We start from the raw sequence: 6,018 nt of genomic DNA on the forward strand, positions 1-6,018 counted from the left end.
AGGGCAAGGGCAGCGGGAAGGGGCTGCGGCAGCTGCTCTTGCGGCGGCGGCCTCGGCGGGTCTGGGAGGGGGAGCTGGAGAGCGGGGCGATTTCAACCCCGCCTTGACCCGGAAACGATAAGAGCCCTCCCCTCTCCTCCCCCGTGCAGACCTCTTCCGCGCTGGAACGACAGAGACGCCCCGGCCAGCGCGTCTTTTCCCCGGCGGACGTTGCAATGCCGACCAGAGAGAGGGGGCCGTTGGAAGCGAGCCGGGGGCGCTGGCTAGAGCGTCGCCCAGCGAAAGAGCGGCGAGGTACCCCCTGCAGGCCGCGTGCTGCGTAGTCTTCCAAAAGCAGCGTGGCTCCAGTAGGGAACTATGGAGAAGAGGAGGAGGAAAGGGACGGAGGGAGGAAGAAAGGAGGCAGCCATCTCTCGCGCGCTGCGCTTGTGCATATGCAGATACAAAGGCTGTTCCCAACATCCCTTCAGGACTTCAGCATAATTGAGAGAGAGGAACCAGGAGGAGGTGGAAGGGGCAGAAGTGGCTCAGAGGAGCTCCTGTTAAGTTTTATAGGACAAAGTAAACTGACAAAAAGAGCTGGGACGGAATCGGATTGGGGGTTGAGAAGAGTCCCTCGCCCCCGGCCCTGTTCTCCAGGGCGCCCTTGTCAGTGCCTTTGCTTCCATTAGGACATGTGCTTTGGGACGCCTTTGTGAGGGGGAAACCTGGGACCCCACCGACTCACGTCCCCTTGTGACATATATTCCACACCCATCACCATGACGGTGTCTCTAGTCAAAGCACACAAATTTTACCATTGACTTTTACACATGTGATGTACAGTGGTACCTCGGGTTACATACGCTTCAGGTTACAGACTCTGCTAACCCATAAATAGTACCTCGGGTTAAGAACTTTGCTTCAGGATGAGAACAGAATTCGTGCAGCGGCGGTGCAGCAGCAGCGGGAGGCCCCATTAGCTAAAGTGGTGCTTCAGGTTAAGAACAGTTTCAGGTTAAGAATGGACCTCCAAACGAATTAAGTGGTACCACTGTATCTGAACTGTATGTGTGTGTAGATGTAGTCTGGCTTACTCAAAAGGTTTGAGATTGGTAATGCGATTTAAACAACATAAAGCATCTGAATAAAACGATACAGTAAAAATCTACCACCGCCAGCCATTAAAAGAAGCTCTTCAATAAATGGGTCTTGCAGTGCTTCTGAAACATTCTTTGTCGTTTAGTCGTGTCCAACTCTTCGTGACCCCATGGACCAGAGCACGCCAGGCACTCCTGTCTTCCACTGCCTCCCGCAGTTTGGTCAAACTCATGCTAGTAGCTTCGAGAACATTGTCCAACCATCTTGTCTTCTGTCGTCCCCTTCTCCTTGTGCCCTCCATCTTTCCCAACATCAGGGTCTTTTCTAGAGAGTCTTCTCTTCTCATGAGGTGGCCAAAGTACTGGAGCCTCAGCTTCAGGATCTGTCCTTCCAGTGAGCACTCAGGGCTGATTTCCTGAAGAATGGATAGGTTTGATCTTCTTGCAGTCCATGGGACTCTCAAGAGTCTCCTGCAGCACCGTAATTCAAAAGCATCAATTCTCCAGCGATCAGCCTTCTTTATGGTCCAGCTCTCACTTCCATACATCACTACTGGGAAAACCATAGCTTTGACTATACGGACCTTTGTCAGCAAGGCAATGTCTCTGCTTTATAAGATGCTGTCTAGGTTTGTCATTGCTTTTCTCCCAAGAAGCAGGCATCTTTTAATTTCGTGACTGCTGCTTAGGCTCTGGCTAATCTCCAGGAGCTCTGCCTTTTAGGGAGCAGGGTGCACAAGTTGGCTACCAGTCATCACATTTTAGAAGGAGAGGTGTTTCCAAGGATCAGGCCTGCCAAGAAGCCACATTCTCTGAAACTGACCTTGGAATTCCACCCACATTCCCACAGTGTGCTTTGAATGGGATTGCTCAGTGACAAATGAGTTTGGGCAGAATCTGACATTTGGAAACATAATCCAAGCCATGTTCTTCATGAGACTTGACAGCCGCCCCCCCAAAATACCTGGTCTTGTAGCCTTGTTCTGCTGGCTTAGTACACAGATGGTAGTGTTTTCAACTTTGCACAAAAATATGGATGGACTTGAGCCATCTCTAGCCATTAGCCCCTTTGACAAGTAATTGAGATATTACAACTAGAGAGCTCTAAACTTTGAAGGGTTTTTTCAGTCATGGTGCCCCAGGCAGGCCAGCTAACATAGTTGACTATTCCATGCAATTTTTGAAGATACCGTATTTTTCGCTCTATAAGACGCACCAGACCACAAGACGCACCTAGTTTTTAGAGGAGGAAAACAAGAAAAAAAATATTCTGAATCTCAGAAGCCAGAACAGCAAGAGGGATCACTGTGCAGTGAAAGCAGCAATCCCTCTTGCTGTTCTGGCTCCTGGGATAGCTGTGCATCCTGCATTCGCTCCATAAGACGCACACACATTTCCCCTTACTTTTTAGGAGGGAAAAAGTGAGTCTTATAGAGCAAAAAATACGGTAATTGAAGCTGCTGTGTCTTAGATGGCTTCCCTCCCCCTTCTTATAGTATTTTAATGTTTTAGGAAGAGCGACATAATTATTTTGTTGTGTTTACACTCAGTATGTACATCACCTTAAAGGTAAAGGTAAAGAACCCCTGACAGTTAAGTCCAGTTGCGAACGACTCTGGGGTTGCGGCGCTCATCTCGCTTTACTGGCCGAGGGAGCCGACATTTGTCCGCAGTTTTTCCAGGTCATGTAGCCAGCATGACTAAGCTGCTTCTAGTGAAACCAGAGCCGCGCACGGAAACGCCGTTTACCTTCCTGCCAGAGCAGTACCTATTTATCTACTTGCACTTTGACGTGCTTTTGAACTGCTAGGTTGGCAGGAGCTGGGACTGAGCAACGGGAGCGCACTCCGTCGCGGGGATTCGAACTGCCGACCTTCCGATCGGCAAGCCCTAGGCTCAGTGGTTTAGACCACAGCGCCACCCGCGTCCTTGTACATCACCTTAGGCAAGTGTAAAAAAATAAAACTAAATAATTAAAGAATATTGGGTTGTAGCCAGCATTAATCACACTCACAATAAGCCCATTTAAATTAATGGACATGACAAATTTAGGCTCACTAATTTCAACAGGTCTATTCTAAGTAAATGTTAGTTGGCTACAGTTTTATATGAATCAGTCTGACGCAGAAACACTGTCCCCAAATCCCAGATTTATGAAGGGCAGCAATGATTATGCAGTGATGAAGGAAATACTTCTTTAAAAAACAACAACCCTAAGGGACATTGCAGAGAGGCAAAACAGAATCTGTGAATTAGCCCTAAGAAAAAAGATAATTTGTCCACACCATGGAACAAACACTTCCTTTGACTCATAATAAAGGGTTCAGTAACAAAGTACTGATGGAAGTGTGCTCTGATCCACGAAAGCTTCTGTCTCTTAGTCTTCAAGGTGCTTTTTTGTGGCAATCACTTCAGTAGTTCTTTTTGGGGGGAGAGGACTGAAAAAAGCCTCTGTGTTTCATTGTGCTGAACACCTTCGTGTGCAATTGCAGCAAAATAGACATCCATGTGATCTGTACTCTTGCTGGTATACATTCGTTTCCCTATGTGAACGCTGCATCCTTGTAGGAAAAAGTCCTCAGTTTGCTTAGTTGTGCAAACCCGGGGGTGAATGTGTAGAAATACATGAAGGAAACTGACAGTGGCATAAAACAGATCAGAGTGTGAACAGCCTTCTTTATTTTAACAGGTGTTAACTCTCACACAATGTCGGTGCTATTTCAATTTGCTAATTTATTCTCAATCTCACAGGAACATTCAGCTATTCAAGGATACAGAGGTAAATCCTGCTCTGTGTCCTTGTTGCTAAAGAAAGGCTGTACCTGTCTTTATGACAAGGATATGAAAATGATCCATTAAAAAAAACAGCTAGGAGAAGGAAGTCCATGCTTCATAATGTGTATGCAAACAAGCCCTTACTATGTCTGCATATGGAGAAAATTATTTTAAGTTGACACTTGAGAGACAAAGGGATCTAAATAATAAAATTGGAACAAGTGCAGTTAAAAAAAGAAAACTGACTATGGTTGTGCACTTGCTTGTACCTTTAAAGCAGTTTCAAAGCTCAAAGAATTCTGGGCCCTGTAGTTCACCTCTCACAATTTCCAGGTGCCCCAAATTCTTTGAGGGGGGAAATGTACCGGTACTTTTAATCTGTTTTAAACGTATAATGTGTAAGGAACGTAAGAGATAAACTAAAACTAACCCCCTCCTTAGTAGCATGTAAGCATGCTTCCATGGACTATTCATTCTGATTTGTTTGCAGGGAGATTAGCCAACTTTGGCTATTTAAGGAGCATGCACTCAGGGAGGTGAGGTTATTTTGCATCAAAGCAAGTCCGTTCCAGTACAGTACATTTTTCCACAGAACTTTACCTATCACAAAAAGTCCAATCTTTTGAGGAAGTGAGTTTGTTTCACAAGACTGCCTTATCAACTATAATTGCTAACCTGAAATGTCCAGTACAGTATGTGGCTGAACCCCAACTGAAAATAGTGAAGAGTCTGGAAGCAACCCTGTTTGGCAAGAGCTTGTCTAAATCACTGCATCTCCATCTTTCTGAAAAGCAATTGAGTATGACACTGATGGGCTTCTGTGGAGTGTGAATACAACAAGGGCACAACTACCAAAATATTGAATTGGTTAAAAACAATATGTGCAAAGATGTGTTTTTATTTTAAATAGGGCTCATAGCTGTAGCCAAATCAATTCCAGTCTTCCCTGTTGTGTGAAAAGATAGTTCAATTGACTCAGCTTCCCTTTTTTAACATTCTGGGTGGAGGGTAGAAGAAAAAGAAGGGGCAGTTCTTTTCAGAGCACTTGAAAACAAAGTCTCCCTCCCATCCCACTCAGCTTCCTCAATACCCAGGATTGTCGCCAGCAAGAACTCCCAGTTCCCAGACAGAGCCACACAATCAAGCCGGCTAGAGAACACGCCTCACCTTGCCTTCATTTGCAACACCTGGCAGATCACAATGCCTTGCAGGTGGGCTGTGCTTCTAACTTGGATGGTTTTCCAAAGGTGGGTGGGGAGCCTTTTTTTCACTCCAAAGGTTGCATTCCCTTCTGGGCCATCTTCAGAGGACCACTTCCCATTCATTGGTCAGCAGGGACAATTAAAGCAGATTTTACATTTCTTTTACAGTGAGCCTGTGTCTATACACACTGTGCTCCCCTCTGCATCCTCCATTGAGACAATGAGAGGTATTATCAGAGAGTTCAAGGACACATTCCAGCCAGGCAAAAACAGCTGGAATGGAGCAGCGCCAGTGAGGGAGGGATCAAGGGTCAGTCAGAAGTTGTGGGGGCTGCCTTTCACGTCTTGAACCCGAGGTTCATCACCCTTGCTTTAAAAGAAAATTCCTGATACAGTTTTGCCAATAGCAGCTAATAACGATGGCTATGGAATACAGTAGTACCTCCAGTTACAGATGCTTCAGGTTACAGACTCTGCTAACCCAGAAATAGTACCTCGGGTTAAGAACTTTGCTTCAGGATGAGAACAGAAATCCCGCGGCGGCAGCGGGAGGCCCCATTAGCTAAAGTGGTACCTCAGGTTAAGAACAGTTTGAGGTTAAGAACGGACCTCCAGTACGAATTAAGTTCTTAACCTGAGGTACCGCTGTATAGAATACAGTGGTACCTTGGTTGTCAAACGTAATCCGTCCGGAAGACTGTTCGACTTCTGAAACATTCAACAACTGAGGTGCAAATGGCAGTCAGAAAAATCAGTGGAGAAAATTGAAACAAACGCAGCGGAAGCCGTTCAGCTTCCGAGGTGTGTTCGAAAACGGAAGCATTTCCTTCCGGGTTTTTGAAACCTGGGCGTTCGAAACCCAAAGCGTTCGGCTTCTGAGACGCTTGAAAACCGAGTTACCACTGTATACATTCAAAACACCATAATTAACAGGAAACTTAAAATATTGTCTTAAAAGATGT

Source organism: Podarcis pityusensis (assembly GCF_964106645.2).
Source record: "Podarcis pityusensis genome assembly, chromosome: 2".
NCBI classification, from domain to species: domain Eukaryota; kingdom Metazoa; phylum Chordata; class Lepidosauria; order Squamata; family Lacertidae; genus Podarcis; species Podarcis pityusensis.